This window comes from Branchiostoma belcheri, unplaced genomic scaffold (genome assembly GCF_001625305.1).
Source record: "Branchiostoma belcheri isolate BF01 breed outbred unplaced genomic scaffold, Haploidv18h27 scaffold53, whole genome shotgun sequence".
Taxonomy (NCBI): Eukaryota; Metazoa; Chordata; class Leptocardii; order Amphioxiformes; family Branchiostomatidae; genus Branchiostoma; species Branchiostoma belcheri.
In genome coordinates, this window is record NW_017804165.1 from 58,032 (window position 1) to 71,606 (window position 13,575).

General features: G+C 43.0%; 1 protein-coding gene across 4 annotated transcripts in view; it reads left to right on the forward strand.

Moving 5' to 3' along the window:
* The window catches only part of LOC109481023 (probable 3',5'-cyclic phosphodiesterase pde-5), a 73,724-nt gene that overhangs the window by 20,467 nt on the left and 39,682 nt on the right, over positions 1–13,575 (forward strand). The window contains exon 1 of one of the 4 annotated variants that reach the window (XM_019783500.1): positions 10,655–10,704. The exons of 2 other annotated variants lie outside the window; for them this stretch is intronic. The gene's annotated coding sequence lies outside the window, so the exon portion shown is untranslated. Of the gene's footprint in view, positions 1–10,654; positions 10,705–12,735; positions 13,006–13,575 lie in introns of those variants that run through there. One more of the 4 variants, XM_019783499.1, reaches the window with a different exon arrangement.

A 13,575-nucleotide genomic window follows, 5' to 3' on the forward strand; every position in this document is an offset into this window, starting at 1 on the left:
AAATCTGGTGCAGACGTTAAAGGCATCCAATGCGATTTCAGAGCAGCAAAACTGGACATATTCTGCATAAGGCAATCTTTATGATATTGACACATACTGCTTCACATTAGCACATTTCAATCAGTATTTCATACTTTGGGTATTCAAAACTAGAGAAACAAGCCCCAAGATGAGTCCTTCATTTTATGGGTGGTACCCTAAAAATCAGCCCAGGGCCCTTCCAATAACCATTTTCAGAATTTTGGGTATTTGTGCTCCATGAGGGTCAACATACATTGGGATAGTGTGGTTTCAACTCAGTATGTAGATAAATGACTACAATATTGAATTTGGAAAATCGGGTTTAGAGAGCCTTAAAAGCTGCATTGGATGTCTTTGAGACGCTCCCCTGAAACCCGTAAATCCGCTGCAGACGTTAATGGAAAGTGGTCTTAAAGGAAGAGTCCGGTACTTCCGGCTGGAACACCTGACGGATGGACGGAATTTCAATTTCACCCCGAAGAACTTTGGCTGTCTATTTAAAGTTGGACACTGACTGCAGGAGCCTCTATAGTCATCCCCGTGCCTTCTCACAATTGCAATATCAATATATCTATCCTTCAGTACGTTCAAATGTAAGTACTGGTACCGAGTCTTGTTGGTTCACCGTATTGTTTCATTACTTGATTATTTTGTTTAATTGATTCATTTTTTTTCATTGTATTTGTTTATTGCCTTTCCATTTCTTCTTTATTGTTATTACCTTCGCCAAGAAGGTTATGTTTTCAGAGGCGTTCGTGTATGTGTGTGTGTGTGTGTGTCTGTCTGTCTGTCTGTCAACAGCATAACTCGAGAAAGCTTAGATGGATTATCTTGATATTTGGTAGGTGGGTAGGTCTTGATGAGACCTCAAAATGATTAGATTTTGGGCCCCCTGGCGGCTTGTCATGGTACTGCAGCTGAACTTCCGGTTTTGATATCTCATGATCCAGACATGCTAGGGTGACGAAATTTGGATGGCAGGTAGCTCTTGTGCTGGGGATGAAGTGACATGAGTTTGAGCCCCCTAGTTGCTTGCTCTAGAACTGCAGGGGGGTTTAAAGGACAAATGTTTAAAAGAGGATAACTCAAGAACCGATTGATGGATCATCGTGATTTTTGGTATGTAGGTAGCTTGAGTGATGCTTGACATAATGATATTACAATTATGCAAATATTGATGTAATTTGCATAATTAATGAGGAAATTCTATAAATCAGCTGCATACCATGATAGGAAGTTCAAGCTTGTAACATATGTTATTAAGAACGAGAAAAACACAGGCAAATATCGATTATGCAAATGAAGACTTAATTTGCATAATTAATGAGAAAATGTTATAATTGCATAGTGGTAACTGCCTGAAATTTCATACTTGGGATGTTTGAAAGTTAAGTGAAGGTGAACATAATTAAACATAACTTATTCAAATAAGGACCACATTTGCATAATTTATGAGGAAATGCTATAATGGCATTCTTTGTTAAGATAAGACTGTCTTTTGGTGTAGAATATGATCAACAGACTGATATAATTCATGCAATCGAGGATCCTATCTGCATAATCAGGGTGATTAGTATATTTCTTATTTATAAAGGCTAACATCATTTGGCGAAGGTATGAGATCGTGGAACTCTAGTTTATATTTCATTTGATAAAACTGTAAAAAGGAGATCAAACAAGCCTTTACGGCTTTTTTCCCACTATGTGCTAATATGTCCGGTATGTGCTAATAGATGAATAAATGGTACTTTTCTAGAAAATACCACATATAACCAACCTCCATGTTTCGCCACCTGGTCCACATATCACTTTGAAATCATCAATGATAGATGTCTTTTCATGAGAGACCTCTGCAAACATTTTCAATACCAATGACGTTTCATAAGAGCGCAGCACATTCATCATTGGCCGTATATCGATAAAGATTAAAGACTTTACTGGGGGAGGTGACAGTGATCCAATTTTGCCTCAATATTGGTGGCGGTAAAATGACCGTAAAAACGCCCAGTACAGAACTGTAACGGTGACTGCAGGCAGGTATGCGTTTTCATCACCGTGTTTGAACACGGAATCCTGCACATCGTTTACACTGTCGAGTGCGTAGATCAGATACTTGTAAACGCACGCCATGTCCTGATAGTGATGTTCGTGCTCAATGATGTTTAAAGAAGCGACTGTGTATTATCTTGTCACGTCACACGGCGAGATGGGAGCATGATGATCTGATACGTGTTTCTGCCTCCGCTACGTCCAGCCGTCAGAGCTACTGGTGTTGGCACCCACCCAGCTCCCAATCCGCGATGACTGTCAAACACCTACCAGTTCTAATCCCTGTGTGAGCATTTCTACCACCATCAATGAAGGCGCCAGCTGTGTTGATATCACAGAGTGCCCGGCGAGATGTTCACGCATCATAAAGCACGTCTGATTTATCCTTATACACATGAAGATATCTCCCGCTCCATATGGAACACCTCTTCGCGTATCTTCGCTCTATCGTCACGCTGACGGTCTTCTGCCTTGTTTTATTAGGAAACGTTAGCCGACTGCAAGTTCGATAACAACAGCAAATCCTTCAACACAGAGAGCAAATTTAAAATCGTTCGGCTCTCTTGTCCATCGATCGACGTTTATTCTATTATCTTAGCTTCCTTTGCCGTCATCATTCCGGGCACGTCACGGACAAGACTATGGTTTGATGAGTTTACGATCCTCGAGTCGATACGCATAATCCCTGAGAGACCCTCAGTGATGGTTCGTTCTAGCCCAGAGCCTCCACGCCCTAATCTGCCCTTTCTGTTCGGAGTCTGAGGCGAAGATAGCGGTTGCCAAAGGTCAGAATGCCTGGCCTGTGAGTAATAAAAGCATACGTTTCTTGGAAGACATCTTCTGTACACGTTCATTGGCCACCCGTCTAGCAGAAAGCTTGTTGTACCTCATCCTGCGAGGCTGATTTTTTTAAAATAAAACTGTAACAGTATTTGGTATTTGGTAAAGTCTAGTTGGTAAAACATCTCTTGAAATTATGATATTTCCTACCATTTCCACTTCAGCTGGAATATCATACTAGTACTGTATATCTTTTTTCATGAAAATGCCAGTTTTGTAGTCATAAACAGCGGACACTTGACAACCATCTCATTTGATTTAGTCCACATGAAGTTGCAAAACATTCTCCTAAGATAATTTTGCTATTCTAGCGGCATCTCAACACACTTCAAACTAAACCTCTGGCTTCTGGGCGGAGTGGGAGGCAGGTGTTGTCGCTCCCCACGCGAATTTTCTACACATGTCTCCGTTTTGCCTTCATCTTGTTGGATTTCGTTCCCTGGATGAAAAGCAACAGGGCGTGAAGACAGCTAGAAGAGCTTCGCCATTCCACAAGCGTGACGACGGAATTGATAGCCTGCTACCTTTCCCCTTGGCCGGCCTGCGGTAGCCTCCTTCGCAGACTTGCTGGGTGTAGAACTTAATTTTTTTTCTATGAGTGACGCGAGTATTATATATAAATATGCCGCGGAGGGACGATTTTGCTGCCGAGGGAGTTTTTGTCATGGAGAGAAGGTTTCGCGCTCCAACAGTTTTCACGGCATATTACTCGCGTCGCTCACAGAAAAAATAACGTTCACCCCTAACAAGTCTGCGGAAGGAGGCTATGCCCGCGGCGCCTGGAGCGTCCGTCATCCGCGGTGACGAATGCGCCGCCGCGTGGCCCCGCGTGAAGGGCTCATCACAGCTGGACGCCGGCAGATAACGAAGGGAAAATGTTAAGCGTACTAAGTTTGACTTTAGCACTTGACTCCTGGGAGAACATTTCAGAGAGTAGCGCGACCCGAGTTACAGATAGTCATCCATCATACAAACATTTCCCGGCGGGAGTCTCTTTGAGGCCGCGGGAGTTAGGGCGTCCGAGCTCAGCCATGAAATTTAAACTACCTTATGATAACCGTATGTCATAAAACAAACGAATTTCCAGGATTACCGTAGACTTTACTAGCAGCCTAGTACCCGTGTCTGCATGCTGTGATTGCATTTCTTTAATGTCTTTTTGCTTTTCTTAAAATTCCTTTCTTCCATACGGTTAACCGATTGTTTGTCACTTTTTTACCTTCACCATAGCCTTAGTTGAGACTTTCTTTTCTCATTCTTTCTCTCTCTCAATTCGCGTGGTACGTTATATCTGTTGATATATATATACATTGAGAACACATTTTTTTTACCGATAACTCAGTTACTGTTGGAAACATCCCAAACACCACTGTATGTGAGGTAATTCTGTCCTGTTTCCATCAGCCTATATGCCATCAGCATTCTACCAGACTCCGATGGGTTTCTGTACAAATAGTAGAAATTGGCTCAGTAGACTGAATAATATCTCAGAGGAGTTAGCCGGCCAAAGACTAGTTGCGACCCCTTTGGGATATTATCCATCTATTTAGCAAATTTCTACTATTTTTACAACAACCATTGGAGTCTGATAGAGACTAATGCCTAATCAGCGTTTACGTCTGGTTTGTCTGTCTCTCGAGGCATGTAGGGGTAGACTAGTCTCCAAGCAGAGGTTGGTGCGGAAGATTGTTACCATTCTACATATGCCGTTTTTTTCTGTCGCTACCCTCACCAGTAGTGACAGAAAAAACGGGGCGCATGTAAAGGTAACAGTCTTCAAACTAACCTTTGCTTGGAGAGTAGGGATAGCCAACTATTTGACTTGAGAGGCCTTCAGACGTTTTGATAGAAATAACTTGTTGGGAAACTTTTCTAAGCATCGAAAGCCCGCATAATAACTTGATATCTTAAGGACTGCCAGGCCGTTGTTCATGATTTATGTTACATCGGCCGCGCAATGTATTTAATGGGTGTACGTGTTCAAATAAGTGTTAAAGAACTACCTCAAGGCTCTCTGGAAGCCTGATTATCATATCCCTACTATCTTTGTGCTCTTCCACAATATCTCCTTGCTTGAGAAACTCGTATTGCATATGAAGTACCATAATCAGGACAGGAATCAGAAAAATAACTTGCTGTTCCTTGTCGGTGGCCTCCAGCATTAGATTAGTTACCAGATGATCTGCTTTGATCAGTTGAAGTTATATCCTGGGGTTGCAAGGCGCGCACAGTGAAATGATAAAAAAGAAGAAGTGTCAAGATTATAAGAACGTGATAAAGCCTTTTAAAAGGTACCAGTAAAGTGACAAAACAAGCCTCAGAAAACGAAGGTGTTTTAAGAGGAGCCAAGAGAGCTCAATCACAGTATGCAGACAAAGTAATCCAGGAAACACGTTTGTTTATGACATACTTTTATCAAAGATGACAATCTAAACTTAGGAAGCCCTTAAGGGATAACGCTAGATAATGTAGATGTACATCAGCTCATTTCTTTCTTACATATTCAAACTGCGAGTCGTTTCCGTGCGCCATGAATATAACCTCTCGTTGATCCCACAACACATCAACCTGTCACATTCGAGAGAAACCTGAAAACCCTTTCCTGCTTTTTGTGCTTAAGTCATGAACACATCTCAAGGTGTTTTATGAAGATTACCTGACGAAAGCTGTTTACTTCAGACTTCCGCCCAGCTCCGGGCCATTATACCCTGTTTTTCTGCTTAGCTGAGACGCTATTATCTGATTGTGTTTGGCATTACAAATTACTGACTTCATAATTTCCAGTGTCACTTATCGCTCGGGACTCGGTGATATGTGTGGTAATATTGTACATCAATGTACCGCGCACAGTAGGCTCTACGGAAGTAATTTTCTATGGGCTTTGGGGATTAACCGACTGACATCATCCGTCCGACTCCATCCTCTGTGACACCCATCATGCCGGTGATGAATAGTCATAACTTGTAGTTCAGCGGCAGGACTTCAGTCTTCGCCCTTCTCTGGGTATTTATCACCCGGCTTGGAGAAGGCGTCGGTAATAGCCTTGCCTATCGCGCGTTGTTTAATAGTCTCCCGGCTGTGGCAATCATTGACAGCCGCTTCTGCACGCTTGTGATAAGGAAATGCTACGAGATCGAGGAAGTCCTCTTAGGCCGGGAAAAGATATAACTGATGGTTCCACTGTCCCCATAAGGTTAGATTTAAAAAGGTTTCGCGGAAAATAATAGAGGAAACTTGCAGGCGAACTATCAATCAATGACCTTTCTCGACATGCCGCAGTTTATATGTGTAGCACTTAGAGCAGGCAAGTTGACTTCAGCGTATGCAACATAGTCTCAGCATTCAAGATGTAATCTATCTTTGTGTGAGAAAAATGCCAGTGATACATACGTGAATAGATTCTTTAGGCTGGTAGACCACATAAGGTTTTAGGGCTTTGTTTCACACAAACAATTCGGCAGTCCTTTCAATCTAACCCTGAGGAAGGTGTAGACTACCGAAATATGCTTGTGAGAGAAAAAATTCAATATCCTGTCAGTGATATACTGTAATCTATTTAATTTTATTCCAAGGTACATTACGCAGGAGCGTTTTTTCTCCGATGAGTCACTGTCCTTTACTTTCCTGGTTTATATTATCGCTCCAAAATCGTCTTGGTAACATTGCTGCCTGTTGATCACCGAGAAGATCATTGTAGAGAAAGTCGTGAATTTCCGAACTTTCTGATTAGAATCTGTGGCAATCACTCGAGATTTTTATTTGCAATCAGATACAGATTCATGTAGAGATTCAGATTTTCCGAGTATGATGATCGTGTCAGTTCCTTAGTGAGGACGGTTGACACGGTGGCTTTCGCGTGGATTTGCGTGGATAACAGGTTGCAAACCTGAGACATACACACTCTGATTAGAATACCTTTCTTAGTGAAAACAAACGTGCTGATCAGGGAAAGATGTGTTTCAAAGATCGTATCAGTAACAAGTCAATCTTGTGCGGGGTGAATGAGGCCCTTGTGCGACATGTTAACAAACTACAATTTACTACATTACCATAACACGATGAGTGATGCTTGGTTAGCATACAATCTGTCAAAATCTCTGATTTGCTTTTGAGGTAAACAATTCAGTTTCTTTTACATTTTGATGTGATTCTTGATTAGTGTTGCTAAATGTCCGCAATTGCATTTTGAATACTTTTTATCTTAATCATACTATGAAAATGTTAACGTTTTCTTCCTATTCTTCTTCTCCAAACAAATAAAGTCAATGACCTGAACCAGACGTCTGTCACCATGGTAGCTAGCGTTGGGTTACATCATGTTGCAATTTCATAGCAGGAGGGATTTAGACTCCTGTCACCATATATATGAATGTGTTTGAGTAAGAACTAGCAGAGCAGACCATATGCGAAGGTAAACATCATGCATTTGCTTTGCAGATGTTACCTTTCGAGTATTTGTTCACTAACCAATATCCGCTCATAAGGGGCCTCTACTAGGATCAGATATTTCACTTTTGAAACGGTGACCGCATGACAGCATATGATGACGTCTTGAGCCCAATTACGCTGACTTAATTGCTTCCTTTGAGGTTTCTCCGTGAAAGGACGCTGAACAAATTGAAAATTCGTCCCCTGACATGCGTACGACAGATATGCACACAACATGACACGCTGCATCAGTCAATGCAAACCACCCGGGGTGTGGGGGTGTGCGCGGGTAGAGAGTACAGGACAACTCTGAAGCACACACCTTTTCCTAATAACCATTCGGAAGAAGAATGAAAGACTTTATTTCTTTTACAACATCTACTTAAAACCGTTACTCGACAATATTCCTGTCATTCAACGACATTCAGATTTATCTACATGAGTAGCATCACATTACATAACGTGTTACGCATTTCACTCAATAACTGCCTGAATATTCTGCCGTTGCGGGGTGCTGATCGTGGGCACATTACCATACAGCTGGCTCTGTGTAGTGCATGGTCATGAGATGGAAACATGCATACATACAGGGATCCACTTCAGGTGTGACAATTCTATCCCCTCGAAGTTTCTTAAACACATATCTGGCAGAGTGCGCGACTCGGAACCAAGATGTCCCGGGTTCGAGTCCTGACATGCCAACGATCTTGCCAAGGGCACTTTACACGAGTTTCCTCACTTCGCTCAGGTGAAAATGAATATTGTATTGTCTCCTGTGTTGGTGGCGGCATTAATATAAGTTGAAAAACCATATCTTAGCCTTGGTTTGCCTGCCTTGCTTTGTAGACAGACTGTAGTAAAGAGATGAAGACTCTGCTTTAAGAGATGAATCCTTAAAGGCTTATTCCGAAGGTATTGGGAACATGAAGCAAAGGAAGACCTCTGCGTCTATAATCTTATACAGGGTATCTTAACTCAAGGAGCTTTACATTTAACCTCCTTGCTTGTCTGGTAGGTACTACGTTCAATGTTTGTTTGTCCTTCGATGTCTAATCACATTTTGTGCTCCCTGAAGGATTCGGAAACGGTGGGTAAAAATGTACGAACGAGAACGTTAAGATGAATACTGTTTCACCGCCGTGATGAAAGATTCTATACAGTTGCTTGAGTCGAGAAATGATTGAAATCTGCGTAACGTGCGCGGGAGTCAATCTAAGGTTAACACGTGAGAGTATCAAGTAAAGCCAGGGCCAGCTAAGCCGCCTGGAAGCACCTCGTTCCGTTTACAGTTACTGAAGCCTGTAGAATGGTACTTCACCGTACTTAAAGCCGTGGAAAATCACAAGTCACCTTGAACTAATGAGACCCAGGACCCACCCAGGGATAAAAGGTTCAAAGTAAATTCAATGATTAGAGGTAATATAAGCGCTAGTGTGAGGGAAGTCATGAAAAGTGTAACCCGTGCCATTAGCGTGTGTGGTGTAGTATGTACGTCATCATACTGGGAATTGTCTCTGCTATAGAGGGAGTCTTAAAGAAAGCGTCAGCGGGAACGTGGATGAAATACATTGCCTTTGCCAAATGTATCACTAGTACGTGATGGTCTTTACCGATGGGACTTAAAATACACTGCTGCGTTATCTATAGAGGCTCTGAACTTAATCTTATTACAGAGGGCGATTACACTTAGCCATTTCTTACTGTTGGTAGATTGGCACCTCTCTTTTCAACTATCCTAGCGTTCGTATTTGACCAACCTTCGCATCTTCCAAGAGCTAACGACAACTGCAGTTGAGAACAGCACCGCAAGGGGGCAGTGTTCGTCCGGTCGGAATATGTAGCTGTAAAAACACGTTATGATCTGAAGTGCTTGAAGTAACGTAGGAGCGCTGAAGGTATCATTACCACAGGAGATGCCCCCCCCCACGTCTTAAAATTTTTTTCATATTTGGTTCAATTTTACCAAAAAGCAGGGCGTGCAAGCTTTCAACGTCTTTCTCTTGTCTCACTGGAGGAAAATTCCCCCACCCCCAAGCTTTTTGCCCCCCCCCCCCGTCTTTTTGTGGTCGGGTTTATAGAAAAATCCCTTCTTGCACTGCAAGGTGAGCTACACAAACTTTCTGCTAGTCTTAATTCGTTCTTTATATATGTTGTCTCTTGCAGACTTATTTTAGCGTATCTCCTTCCACCCTACAACTTCCCGATGCCAGCCACGTCACCGCCCGCCGCCTCCCGCCCGCCCAGAGCGCCGTGTTCGCTGTAATTGCTTTAATTTGCTCTTTCTGCTCCGGTAGCGGAGAAGCTCGTACAGCAATCAACGCGGCTCGCGCACAGAATGGTGCACCGCTGACTACATTATGCAGATCAGAGGTAACACGCCGCACAGAATCAGCGATGTCTAGTTAGATAAAAACAGGTAACTATATTTCCGGAGTAACATCCTGTGAGGAAAGGAGGAAACACGAAGTGTGTTATCTCTGCCGACCGTAACGACAAAGTGGATTGTAGGACGAACCAATATTCCCCACTCGCGCGATTTTTCTTGGAAAATTGGTCTGACCAGGCCTGGAGTGCTTTAATTTCCAATTTGTCGCCGACACCCAGTCTGCATGTATAATTTCTATCTCTCTCGCTTTCTCTTTCTGTCGCTCGACCCCATGCACCCTCTCTGTCGATGGACCTCCTGACCACCGCTTGCCAATATTTTTTTATTTATGAAGATATACCACATTTTTGTGGGAGGATTGACATAACAGGTGACTATCACCTCTTCAAGATGTCAAACCTGAGACCAGACTGTAAGGTTTGAACCACTCACATCGGGAAGGTCCCCTACTCTTTTCGATAAGTGTGGTGGGTTCTTTAACGTGCGTAGGGTGTGGCTCTCCCCAAACACATAGCCTCATACCCGTACAAATGTATCTCTTGGAGTCCAGCATGCTCACTTTGGTGACGTTGCCGTCAGAACAGAAATATTGTTGCTCAAAGTCTGAGCTCTTCCGCTGACATGAACCATTTCAAATTAGCGAGGCATGCTTTATTTGATTGAAAGCAAAAGTAATTAAAAATCGTCACGTACATGATACACAGTGACAAATTGCATCGCGGCTCGCCGAAATTAAAAATCACGGTATGGGTACTACATTACTGTCAAATGTAGGCATAACACACTCTAGTGGCTTGCACGCCGGGACGATAGTGGACATTTGAATGGCTCTCGTGTCCTTCATAAGCATTTGAAAGGTTCCAAATTGCTACCATTCTCGGAAATGTCTGCTGAATGTGCGCGGCGCTGGGCCTGTCATCTTGGGGAGGGCGAGGGGAGGGCTGTTTCAGGAGTGCAGGAGTAGAGTAGGGGCCGCTCAGGTAGGGTACAAACCGCATCTATAATCAATCATGACATGTTCTACATCTAGTTATTATTCACTTACTTGTACTGTTCCCAAACTAGATACCTGTTGTTCTTTTGGTACATTATCTTAAATGTAGGGCATTATCATTGGATAGCTTTAAACAATGTTTAGAGTTAGATGTTCAAGGGATAGGTGTAACAAGTCGTTCGGTGTAATGTAGCTAGCTGCTGCCGTGCCGCGTGCCTGCGAAGCTGGTGTGTTACGCTGAAGGGCGGTTATACTGGCTATACAGATACAGATACAGATTGCTTGTTGGGTCCAGTAAGGTGCTGAAAGTTCCAATGAAACGTCTTGACTATTTGATCGGTAACATCCAAACCACCTGGTATTAATGAGGTTTATAATGCGTAATGATATTTATATTAATGGGGCGCACCCATCTATGCAATTTATTCACTTTTCCGAGAATATTCTAATTATTTCTAGGAATCGTCAACTCTGAATCGCATATTTGCTGGGTGACAAACATAAAACACTTTGGAGGACCTGTTGAACTGGTGTTTCATAACTCGTCAGATTTCTTGGTTTTATATTGTTCATTTTATATTTAAACTTAACTGCTCAATATTTCCCACGCGGTTTCAATTCAGTCAATTCCATTTCTTCAGTTCTGAAGTCGACATTGACATCAGTGGTTGACTACGTGTGAACTCTGTTCTTACTTGGCGAATGTATGGCAAATAGACTAGCACCTCTCAAATCATTTCTGATATTCTGTTCAAATTTTGTATTTTACAATTGCAAAGGAGAACAACGTGACGTTTAAAAAATGACAATTGGATGAAGGCAACATTTAACAAATCCTCAGGTCGTCCATTTGAGCAGCTAGAAAAAAAGACACCTACCTATGCATCCTAAAGGGTCGTCATGGCTGGGTTTTAAAAGTCTGGTATGAATGGGGTCAAAACTTTACCGACGATCTCGTGGTGCTCTCTCTGCCCGACTGGACACAGGTCGGCAGTGCCCCGCTACTTCCAGCCTCCTGTGCAGGCCTCCGGGTGGGTGGGTGTTTTTTTTACTGCGTTTTGTAGAACTTTTTTAACGCGTTATTTTGCAGGCCATCCAACAACCAGCCGCCGTGGCGGGTACAAACCTTCTCTGGGCGCGGCTGGTTGTAGGATGGCCGGCAAAAGAACGCGGTAAAAATTCTACTAAAACAGTATCACGATCCGCCCGGAGGCCTGCACAGGAGGCTAGCCTAGTTCGGCCTTCAGATGCGGGGGCAGGGGAGCGTGAGTAACGACCTACTCGCTACGTACACAGGCTGCAGCTCCGGCCAGCCGGAAGATGTCGTGATCTTTTTCCCCTTCGTGTCCGGTTCGCTAGCTGATACACATTGCTTCTCTTTCTACGGAGAAAAACTGTGATGTGCAGGTTCCCCGATGGGCCACAAACGTACGTGGACAGCATTCTCGGGACGCAGCATTGTCGCTCCTTTGACTGTGGATCTGGTAAAATACAATTTAGTTTTTAAGGCTTGGAAACCAAATTTTCAAAGTCAATATTCTAGTCCCTCATCTACATCCTGAGTTGAAAGAACACTATCCCAATGTATTTATTGACATTCATGGAACAGAAAGACCGAAAATTTTTACGAACAACGGTTACTGGAAAGACCTGGGGCTGATTTTAGGATACCACCCAGAAAACAAAGGACTCATCTTGAGGCTTGTTTCTGCAGTTTTAAATGCCCAAAGTATGAAACACTGTTTCAAATGTGGTAATAAGGGGCAATATGTGTCAATATCATACAGATTGCCATATTTAGAATATTTCCAGTTTTGCCAACCCTGAAATTGCATTGGATGCTTTTAAGATAGGGAAAGATAGATAACTTTGAAATGTACCAAAACCACCTGTGCATCATACCAACATCAGAATAACCTCTAATGGGAAACTTATTGGCATAATTGATGACATATACAGTTCAAGTACAGCAGAGTTGATTGTGTAGTCATCTCTTCATTTACACTAATCAGGGGGCGTCAACACGTTCCATGAACGTTTGTTGCAGACCAAATAGCCGTGATGAGTGCGCATACATTACATGTTCAGGCAGCTCAGGAAGGTGATGTGAAACAATGAGACATGTATCTGTCGGCCCTGTAAGAGCGCCCGTTGAACCACAGTGCCCACCAGTGCGGTTTTACCTGCCCACCTTCCCACTTCCCCGCCAGCCATCCTCTGTACTGCCGAAGACTCTATAACAACCTACAGGGATATCTGTCACACCTGTAGAGCGAGAATCCCACAGGTGAGTGTTGTTATATGTCCTCATTAGGTGTGCGTCCGCCTTTCTTTTCAGAATGGCGTACGGACATCTAAATCGAGTCCTTCGGATCAGTGGAACACACCAGTATCCTGTGACATGAGATGTTGCAACCCAAAATTAACCTGGATGCCTTTTACAATTCTCTGCATTTTCATGGCAGCAATTATTTCATCCCTTCTGTACCCACTTAAATGTAACCTTGGTTGATACATTTTGGGCCACGAAATGTTATTTCCATCCCTCAGTGGTATTCTGTGTAGAATGGTTACAATATTCCCACTGCTGAGTTCCCATCCGTAGATTTTATGAGCTTATGGAGTTGGTTAATGGTGTCAAACAGTACAGTCTACTGGTAAAACGGCTTTTGAGCGACCATCACCGTTACGTTGTACTTCGCGGATCGATTTGAGCATACGCCAGCCTTTCGGCTTTCAGCTTCCTCTTCAGTCACCCAGGCATAAACATGTACGGCGTGTTTTATCCCGAAAGTAAATGTACGCCGTTCCCTTATATGTCATAATATGACGGCGTTTGTGTCCACTGTTTCCTGCA